Genomic DNA, 11,745 nt, shown 5'->3' on the forward strand with positions numbered 1-11,745 from the left:
GCACCGATTTTGGTTGTTTTGTTTCCTATCAACAGTTCTCCTTTAAGAGTGCAGCTGTAAGGGAAAAGCGAGAGGAAAAAGAGATAGCAAAGACAATGTAAAGTGAAGAGTGAACAATAAAATACTGCCGCTTCCTGACCACGATCTGGGAGTAACATTTAACCCTACCTCACAATGAGACTGACTGACATGCATTGTTTCCAAAGGTCTCTGTTTGTGGCTGTTGAGACTACAACACAACCCTGGAAACCAAATTCAAACCAAAATGGGGTCAGAAGTGTTTTCAAATTTCTCCGGTTTAGGGGCTTTGAAACGCCAGAGCAGTGTGAATGCGAGGTGTAAATGTAGCAAAAGATATTTATTTTTAAACAAAAACATAGCAGTGTAAATGTAGCCCAAACGTCGTTGCTGAGTGTCTGTCTATGGCATCCCGGGTCACAGCTGTGAGTATAACAGAAACAGCCAAAATTCACAGTGCTACCTATAAATATGTAGCCCCACCTAGTGGAAAGGTCACGCCACAAAACTTATTACATTACTTTTTAATAGTTGTGTTCAAATAATTATTTAATAAATAATTTGTGTATGATTGGGATCCGCTCCAAAATGTAATGGCTTCTTCCTTGGCCCATGCAACATCCTTCCACCAGTTTCATAAAAAAAATCAGGCCAGTACTTTTTCTGTAATTCTGCTGACAGACAAACCAACAAACAAACAGACCGAGCCGAAAACATAACCTTCTTAGCGGAGGTATATATCGTAAAGTAAGAAATCTAGTGAAGAACCTGAGTGGGACTGTATATAATAAAACATTAGAGATGCCCCGATCACGTTTTTAGGATACAGATTGTTGATCATCAATGAGCAATATCTGTCGATAAAGGGCCGATACTGGTCATTTTTGTGTTGTTTTGTTTAGTTATAGCAGCTGATATACTGTAGCTGTATTATAGTATTGGCCAGTTTGCCTGTTTGTAGTTCGACGTCAAGAAACGCGCCGGAAATCGGGCGTTAACGTTTCCTAATTAGTGCACAAAACTGCAAACTGCTGAAACGTTACTGTTCTTATTATACATCCATGTGCCAAATATTCCCTTGATATCTTCGCTACTAAACTTAAGGCCCTGACACACCAACCCGATTATCGGCCGTCGGGCAATCTGGGGAGGTCAGTGACTCGAGTCTGTTCAGTGTGTTCCATGTCGTCGTCAGTTGGCCGTTGTCCTTCATTTAGGCCGATTTGACATGTTGAATCGGAAGGTGGGCAGTCGGACTCAATGGCCAATCTGATTGGTGGAGCGCTAACCCGGAAATTATGAGCGGGATGAGCGTGACTAACGCCTCTCAAAATCTGACAAAAATCTTTTAAACTGACCTTTGTCAATCTGAAATGAAGATAGATTCAGCAACAGCATGGCCTATTTCTTGCTTAAAATGTTTTCAGAAACATGTTTCGGTGAACTATCTTCTTAATATGAGATCGTATACCGAATGAGCCGCCATTATGCTCGGTTGTAAAATCCGGGAGCAGCCAGACTCACGTGATGCGTTCGTCCAATTAGCTGCCGGTTTAAATTTTTTGGGCAACAATACAGATTAGCGCCGCCTGCTGTTATGGAGACGTATTATGTCTCGCGCACGTGCAGAACGTACACTCAAGTCGGCGTCGCTTCGGTGTGTTCTGAGGCACTTTTTTTACCAACTCTGGGAGGCAGTCAGTCCGACTGCCTTTCTGCCGAAGGTCGGCCGTCGGGTTGGTGTGTCACAGCCTTTAAACTCTCCTTGCTCCGACCACCTGCTCTGCAGTCACCGTCACTCTCTCACTCGCTCCCCAGACGGGCTAGAAGGGATACAGCTACGGCGTTAAGCAGAGAAAAAGTGAGCGCCCCATGCAGTGACGACAGTTAAGAATAGGCACCAAAATGACTATTTATCGTTGCTTGTGTTACTATCTGGCGTTTGGGTGCTGCTTTTATCTTGTTTATCTTGGTTACCCCACAAAGTATTTTCTCCTGCCATACATTGCAGATGGCATGTGTAATCAGTGCCTGAAATGGACCAAAAATGGTGCCGGTGTTGTGCCAAGGTACTTATCCCTGCCAGGATTTGTATCCCCTGGCCGCGGGAGCGCGCGTGTGCTCAGAGAAGCAGAGTTTAACTGCTGCACTTCAAATTCACCTCTTAAATGTAACAAATAGCGACGTGGAAGACTCGACAGGGTTTTCCATAGTAATAAGGGACTCATTTATCTACATAAATACGTTTGTCAGTTACATTAAGGCGACGTGTGAATTGTTTAGTATTGTGGATTAATCGGCAGTGTTTTGCAAAGTTCCATATTGCCATGCACCTTAGCTACATATAGGTCGACTGATAGGCCTATCTATATGTGACCTGACATCACATGCAGGTTTATGAACAATATTTTTTCCTTTAATCTAGGCTACCTCTATCTGTCCATTTTCTGCAGGTGTGGTCTGACAAGGATGCTCCATCTTTGCTAACCCGTCCCTCCCTGCCCTCTAACGTGATTTCTGTTTTAATTTTATTTTATTTAGTTTATGGCTTTTCAATTAACTGCTTTGTTCACCTGTCTACCATATGAGGTACAGAGGGGATACACAAAATATCAGGCCGTTTTTTCACCTGATATTTTGTGTAGCCCCTCCCCTAACATGCAAAGGGTCTATCCTGCAACCATGTCTGTTATTTTCTGTGTTTTTCAGGTCACAGTGAACAACCTGAGATAATATGGAGATGTCTGCTCTTTTCTGGGAAAAGTTACAGAGGGGATACACAAAATATCTGAGTGCATGCGCACTCCCGCGGCTAGGGGATACAAATCCTGGCGGGGATAAGTACCTTGGCACGACACCGGTACTCTTAATTCAGCAGTTACATGATATGGTCATGTGTCTTGGATATATTTATATCTATACTAGAGATGCACCGATTACAATTTTCTAGGCCGATTCTGATTTCCGATTGAGTTTGACCTGCCGATACCGATTTTAGCCGATTCCGATTTCATTTTTTCTAACCACTTTACAGCACACACACAAATATTTATTTTCTATCTTTTCTTTAATAGAACATTTTACATTTTGCATAGAACATAGAGATTTTTTTGAACAGATAATTGATTGCTATAAAATACAATACAAAATATACATCTAAAGTGCAATGTTGTGGAAGGATTTCCTTCTTTTCACATCCAACTAAAAAAATGTGATATATTTAGCAAACAAAACTTCTGTATGAAAAACTGGGAAAACAAGTAATGGCAATAAAATAATATATAAATAACAAATAAAAATAAAATAAATATAGCCTTGCAATATAAAGATATTTCTCAGAACACACACACAGGCCTATTGCAATCACTTGTACATCAATGGCAAGTTTTTCTTCGCAAACAGAAGCATTTCTGCTTTGTCACCAGATAGTCTGTTTCTTCTCTCATCTGCCACATGTCCAGCCAGGCTAAACAAGCGCTCACTGTTTGAACGTCAACAGTAACGTTACCTGAAAACAGTGTGTAGTTCCTTTTTTAGCAAGTTTGCTTTATTTGTCATTATGCATAAATATGAACAATATCATTGCTGTCAACGTGCTCAACTGCTAACGTTAGCTACCGACGGTTACCTCGGAACAATCCAGCAAATAGACGGTACCAGGGTGCTGTTACCTGAAACAGATGATTTAACGTCACCGTTCATTTTACACACAGTTTAGCAACAAAACTAAACGCTGAGGGAAGATTACTACGTTTTTAATGTTGGTTTTGAGCAGTATGCATCCCCACTAACCTGGAAAGCGTTTTAAACAGTAACGTTAATACAGCGTGTCGGAGGAATACTGTGTCAGAGGCAAAGGGACCGCAGCGGTAGCTCACGTTAGCTTCTTGTCTCATCTGGGGTCTGACAAACAGTACATTTATCAAATTCAGTGTGCCCAACGCTATTTTCCGATAAACTGTAGCTGTCATATTTCACGGGACCTGCGTGAGTGTGGTTTTCATATTCCAGTTGTTCAGCCTCAGAGGGGAGAGAGAGCGGCTGACCGTTCGCCTGAGATCAGTAGAGCAGACGGCTCTGCAGAGCCATGTATAATTATGACTTCATGACATTTCATAAACAACGGTGCGCCGCTCCTACATGCATATAGCGGAAATTCTGCATGTGCACGTGTGATGCTGATGTTGCGTAATGTTAATCATGCGGTGCCCGAGCGCATTTGACCGGCATAAAATCGGCATATGTCAGACTGACCGGCCGGTTGCCGGTCATGGCCAATCACGTGAAAATCGGCCAATTCCGGTCACCAGCTGGTCAATCGGTGAATCTCTAATCTATATGCATGTCTTGGTAATATATCACTTAAAATGTGTTTTTGTATGCATTTCATTACATACATTCAGGGCTTGACATTAACTTTTTTGCTCACCAGCCACTCTGGCTACAGTGATGAAATATTTGGCTGTGATAAGGTTGTGTGTAAACCTCCTTTTGTATAAAAACAATATGCAACCGATTAAGACACATACATTAAAAGAGTAGCTTCCTGGATGTAAAAGATTAAGTGAAAGTGGTTTGGAGCGCGTGTCACTCAAGCAATCACGCGCCCTTGGTGATGAGAAGCAAAGCGCACAGAGTAGTGTTGACGAACTGACTGAAGAGCCGGTTAATTCATCCGACTGGTGTCACTAACCGGGCGAATCGAGTGCCATAAGTCAATGAACCGACTCACTCCTGTTTTTTTCTTTTACCTCATTCGTGCCGTTGTGTGTAGCTGGTATTCTTCTGCTACTGTGTGTGTAGTAATCTAGCTCATTAGCGCCTCCGCTGGAGTGGTGGTAGAATCAAATCAGAAAATGAGCTACCTAGACCCACAGACCGCGCACCAGGCTACTGAACGAGACCAAATGTAACCGTGCAACCCGCCGGCCCGCACGAGTCATGTAATCAAGCGGTGTCTTGGTTCTCGGCAAGTTTGAGTTATTAATCAAGCCTTGTTTCTGGTGCATCTTAGATGATTGTGTTCATGGCAATTCACACATTATCGATGTACATCACAATAAGTACATCACATACAAATACACGTAATGTTATCTTGGTAGTTATGTTAAGTTAAATGTTAGAAGTGAATGTTGCTACATGGTAGTTAGACTGTCACGAGAAGACCGTGCACCAGGCTACCGAATGTAACCGTTGCCAGTGCGTGAGTCTAGTGTCGGTCAGTATGAGTGTGTAAATAGTATGTCGAGACCGAATGTAAACGCAACCGCTCGAGTCTTCCGCGGTGTCTTGGTTCCTGGGGGCCCGCCATCGAGAGCACGCAAACCGGTGACCGAATCTATAAACTCGGTAGGCCAACCAACGATCCAGTTGAACCGACTCGCTAGCACAGAGCAAAAGTCTGTTGTCCTGCAGCGCACGCACTCTACTTTTTTTTTTTTTTTTTACAATGCTCTTGTCAAAATGTTTTTCTGCCATAAAAGCAACCGTTGCCTCGGCTTCACCCGGCACATAAAGTCGCAGCCGCTGGTCTGATGTGAAAGATTTGGTGAGCGCTGGGGCAGACGGATCATGCCATGAGCTGCGCACTGGATCACGGCTGTGCTCCTGTATCGGTCGGTGGCACAGCAGCACAGTATTCTACTCCAGCAGTCAGAGTTACAATAAGTTTATCCACTACAATTATCCATGTTAGCTAGGACATTTTCAGCTCTGTTTTCTCTGCGATAACCTGCTATGTGAGGGCGGCCTATAGCTCACCTGGTAAAGCGCGCCCTATGCTCAGTCCTTGCCAGTGGTGTTTAGGGGTGCGTACCTACTCACCACAGGAGGTGGCGGTAAATAGTGGTTCTCATGTGGACAAAAATCAGAAGTGCCAGTACTCAGTAACGGTAGGTTCTAGCCCATTCACGGCACTGTGTAATATCAGTCTCACACACTTTGTAGAAGCTCCACACAACCAACATGTTTTAGCAGCAGCTCTTAGAGGGCTAACATTATGCCTATACTCATTGAATCTGGAGTTACAATACGTAACTATGTTTTGTTTGCAGCAGCGTGCACGTGCAGCTCCTGAGGCAGCCACGGGAGGACTTCACTACACATGAACAGTCAATCAGGCACAGGCATGTTGATCTCTGCGGAGAGTGTTTAACTACAGTATATGTGTGTAGTAGTCAATCGACGGCTAGAAGAGATTAATACCATATGCCCGTTCACGTTTTTGTAAATATCGACCGATCGATCAATTGGGGCATCTTTATAAAACATCATTATGTTAAAGTAAGTCTATAAGCCAATGTCTTAAGAAATTATTTCAAAGTTGCCAAGGATTTTAAACCTTGAGCTCATAAGGCTAAGAACTCTAAGAACCCTGATTGGCAAAGCCTGATCACCTCTTACTAATATTATCCTGTATGTTCCTGTGTTGTAAGTATATTATGATTTTTAGTATAGTGTTGTGAATGCATGTTTCCACTATTCTTTGAAGGGGGTTGCTGAGCAGACTTAAATACAGTGTGAATGGTTTTTAAATGTTGGGGCGCCCCCTTTTGGACATAGTAAGACATGTTTTCCCTGGTTGATTTCTTAAAATTATTTCATAAAGCTTAGGCAAAATAATGATTTCTTTTTTTATAAAACAATGTATATCAATGTTATTTCTCTGTTTCTTTTTACTGATTTGTTAAACTATTATAACCTTTCAGAAACTGCCAGTATAAAGACATATAAGACATTTATATAAAGATATATAAATAACCATGTTCGCACCCATTAATGATGCAGCCATCCCTTTTGCCAGGCAGTAACAAGGTGTATGATTTAGAAGGCCTTTTTCTAAGATTTTGCGCTTTAATTAAAGGTCCTTCAGAAGCCCCAACTAATCCACTTTTCATCAAACTAAAAGCACTAAAATTCAGCGATATTGTTGACTTTAAAACTGCACAAATTATGTACAAAGTAAAAAGTCAACAGCTATCGAACAGTATTATGGGCTGAAATATGTGCCACCAGAAACTGAATTTGAATAATTTATATTTGAATTTAAATTGCTAAACTTGAATAATTGCATTGAAAAACTGAATTTGAATCACATAATATGAAATTGTATTGTTTAATTTCAGAGGCAGACTGGGACCAAAACTCAGCCCTGGCACTGTAGTCACACCAGCCCACATTACCACACCCATGCGGCCCCACCTACAGACACGTGCATTCACTAATTACATTTGTGTACAGATGGTGAAATAATATAAGCAGTACCTTATGTAACAGATTTTTAAACATTTAATGTAAGTAACTGGCAAACAATGCTTACTACTTTTTAAAGAGCAAACATTTATAACAAATTTACACATACTGCCTGTTTATGCCGTTGGTATGCTGTTACTGTCATTCTCCACAGTATGTTCTTTGTTGTCACTGTCTGTCTGTTCGATTGTCCGTGTTTCTCTCTGTTGACACTCTACATATTGTCTGTCTGGGTCTCCATCTTTTCATGTGTTTTAACTCTCTAACTCTGCAATTAAAATATGTTTTTATGGCTGTCTGTGATTATACGTCAGGGTTTTTCCTTGCGCAGAATTGGCCTATGGGGGAACACATAAAGCAGAGGGTGTCTGGGGGTCCTCCCCGAGGAAATTTTGAGGGTAAAAGACTTCAGTTTCTGCATTCTGATACATTTTTAGGCACCAATTTATGGTAAAAACATCTATATTTATGGCAAGGAAAATCACAAAATTCTGGTGGCAGGTAACAATTTAAAATACAAAATATAATGGAATATTATTATATTCAGTAGTCCAGTAAGGGGGCTTTCACATCTGGGAAATGGACCGGATACGACAAAAAACAGCATGAACAGGGGTTTATGGTAACTTTTTTCCCCAAGGAGCACGTTTTGCTCCCAATTTGAAAAATGTAGGATTGACTTACAGAGGCTACAGCTTTTACTGCTAAATTGTACAATAACACAATCATGTTATGGATACAAAACATTGTGAAATGTAATGTTTTCTACATTCTATTGATCAGAAATGATCAGTGATGTTGAGTACAGCCTACAGTGTAAATGGACCACCACAGTTCATGCATACATGTGAACCGCGGATGAATTGCAGAGTTTAACCTACATAGTGTAAAACTAAACACTACGTGAATGGGGCACAGCAGAAAGACTGAGCAGAACGACCCTGCTTGTTCAGGGTTTTCATGTGTACTCCTACAGGCCTACACTTCTCATCATGCGTCAAAACCAACTGTACCAAAACACTTAATTAGACTACTATTTAATGCGACAACAAGATGTTTTAACCCGGTAATGAAACTGTGTCAATTTAATACTGATGCCGTCAGACGGCCGCGCAGAGAGACAGCAGTTCTGCACCCGTCAGCAGCGGCTTCTCGCTGCGCAGCCGGTCCCCCAGAGCAGCATGATCACTGGGGGAGTCCGGTACAGCATGGACCCTGCAAACGGAGATCCCGTTTGAAGGTGACGTGCTTGATTTTGATTGAATGTCCCAATTTGAGAAACTTCTGATTGGGTCAGTCGGCCCATCTCAGGACCAGGCCGGCCGTTGCCGACTGACCAAATGCTTAACATTTATTATTATTATTATTATTATTATTATTATTATTATTATTATTATTATTATTATTATTATTATTAATAATATCATAATTATTATTATAACCATATGTGAAATTGTGCAAGTGATAAAAACCTGTCCTATGCGCTGTCGGCTCAGGGAAGCTGCTAGCCAGACGAGATTGGGATTCTGGGGGGCTGCTAGCTAGCCAGGGATCTGGGGGGCTGCTGGCCAGCCGGGGTATGGAGAGGCTGCTAGCCAGCCAGGAATCTGCGAGGCTGCTAGCCAGCCGGGGTTCAGGGAGACTGCTAGCCAGCCGGGGTTCGGGAAGGCTGCTAACCAGCCAGGGTTCGGGACGGCTGCTAGCCAGCCGGGAATCTGGGACACAGGACAACCTGGGGACACTAGAAAACTTGGGGACACTAGAGAACTCGGGGACACTAGAAAACTCGGGAACGCTAGAAAACTCAGGAACGCTAGAAAACTCGGGAACGCTAGAAAACTCGGGAACGCTAGAAAACTCGGGGACACTAAAAGGCTCGGGGACACTAGAAAGCCTGGGGACACTAGAAAGCTCAGGGACGCTGGGCAGTGCTGGGACACTGGGCAGCTCGGGGACACTGGAGAGCCCGGGGACACTAGAAAGCTCGGGGACGCTGGGCAGTGCTGGGACACTGGGCAGCTCGGGGACACTGGAGAGCCTGGGGACACTAGATAGCCTGGGGACACTAGAAAGCTTGGGGACGCTGGGCAGTGCTGGGACACTGGGCAGATCGGGGACACGGGAGAGCCTGAGGACACTAGAAAGCTCGGGGACACTGGGCAGTGCTGGGACACTAGATAGCCTGGGGACACTAGAAAGCTTGGGGACGCTGGACAGTGCTGGGACACTGGGCAGATCGGGGACACGGGAGAGCCTGGGGACACTAAAAGGCTCGGGGACACTAGAAAGCCTGGGGACACTAGAAAGCTCAGGGACGCTGGGCAGTGCTGGGACACTGGGCAGCTCGGGGACACTGGAGAGCCCGGGGACACTAGAAAGCTCGGGGACGCTGGGCAGTGCTGGGACACTGGGCAGCTCGGGGACACTGGAGAGCCTGGGGACACTAGATAGCCTGGGGACACTAGAAAGCTTGGGGACGCTGGGCAGTGCTGGGACACTGGGCAGATCGGGGACACGGGAGAGCCTGGGGACACTAGAAAGCTCGGGGACACTGGGCAGCTCGGGGACACTAGAGAGCTCGGGAATGCTAGGGAGCTTGGGGACGCTGGGCAGCACGGGGATGCTGGGCAGCACAGGCTTAGGGGATTGACCCGCTCGATGTATGGAAGGCCAAACTCTCTGGCAGTCGCCTGCCAGCGAACCTCCATTAGGTAGTTGGCAAAAACTGGGTTCTTCTCATGCAGCCTATGATACATCCCCAGCAACTTCTCCCCATCAATGTCCAAGGGATGAAATGGTTTGGAGGTTTGAATCTCACCTCTGCTGGGTCGATGTTGGTCAGATCGTTCTGATGTGTGGCAGGGAATAATAGGACCCAAACGCAGAGAGAGGCAGGCAGGCAGGAGAAAGGTTGAGCTTGAGGATTTATTTATACAAAAAACAGGGACCAAAAGGGATCCAAAAAGCAAAGGCCAACCCAAGGAGTCCAAAACTGAGGAAGGCAAAAACAAAGTCACAAATCCAAAACGTCCCCAGAGAAAAGGATAACAAAAAACCACAGGAAAGATTGCCAAAAACGCACTTGACAGGATACAGACACAAACTAACAGGGCAAGGACACAAGACACAGGGTGAAAAGAGGAGCTGCAGCAATGTGCAAGTACAACAAAAATATGGTGTTTTTTTGAAAATTAAACCATGTAAACCTATTCTGGTACAACCTCAAAATACAATTATGAACCTGAAAATGAGCATAATATGGGCGCTTTAAAGGGGTGATAGAATGCAAAACCGATTTTATCTTGTCATAGTTGAAAAATGACAGTTTGGTGGGTAAATAGGACATACATAGAACCTCAAAATCCCATTGCCATCTCTTTCCTCTGCAAATCTCAAAATTTGAAATTGCCTCTGAAAACGGGCGAATCTCAACAAAGCTAAAAGTTGACGTCAACTCCTCAACTCCTACCTTTGTCACGCCCCAAAATTTACAACACAACACTGACCTGAGATCAGGCATCTTCGCGCAGATCTTAGAAATGTTTTACGTTGTTCGTCTGCTTTTCCATCACTAAATTCACTTCTGAGACTTTTATGCGAGAAATCAACTATGTAAAGCTCAAATATGGGCCGTTCTACGAAAAATGTATGGCTAATTGCAAATTTGGTTAGACAGTTTCGGACTTGAGGAGCTCCACAATCTGCCGTGACAGGCGGCAGCTGCCGGCCGGGTTTGATGCCTCCAATGAATGTGTATGTGGTTCCTCAACCAGTCAGCGTGCAGCTCATCTAAATATTCATGAGCATACCATATTTGGAAGAAAAGCTCTCGTTCCAAATAGAGCAATTACACAGGGATGCAGAAGGGTGAAAAAAATAGCACCTGGGACATTTTCAGCCCAACCAATGTTATATACCCTATTAGGAGACCTTAAGGAACAGTGTGAAATACCCTATATAATCATTCTATCGCCCCTTTAAAGACTTCGGTTAGATTCCTAGGCATAACAATTGATGAAAAAATGTGCTGGAAACCCCATATTAACAAAGTTTCATCTAAAATAGCCAAAAATATTGGCATTTTAAGTAATATTTCCTGGATAAAAAAACACTCTTATGTTGTATTATTCCTTTACCCTTTTATTCATTATTGCAATGTGATATGGGCTAGTACCCATCCTACTAAACTAAATCATATTTATCTTTTTCAAAAACGTTGTGTTCGAATTATTTCTCATGCTAGGTACTTAGCTCACGCACAACCTCTTTTTGAGGAATTATCTATACTTAGCATCTTCCAGGTAAACTTTCTCCACACAGCAGAGTTTGTCTTTAAAGCAATTCATCATCAGTTTCCTCATACATTTACTAGTTTTTTAGGAGTGAAAATAATTTCTTGTATCGTAAAAATGGTTACATCCTTGTCTCAGTTTAGTCTTCACGTTCAGAGGAGCTAAAGTCTCGAATTCTCTCCCT

The sequence above is a fragment of the Sander lucioperca genome, chromosome 6, assembly GCF_008315115.2.
Source record: "Sander lucioperca isolate FBNREF2018 chromosome 6, SLUC_FBN_1.2, whole genome shotgun sequence".
Lineage (NCBI taxonomy): Eukaryota > Metazoa > Chordata > Actinopteri > Perciformes > Percidae > Sander > Sander lucioperca.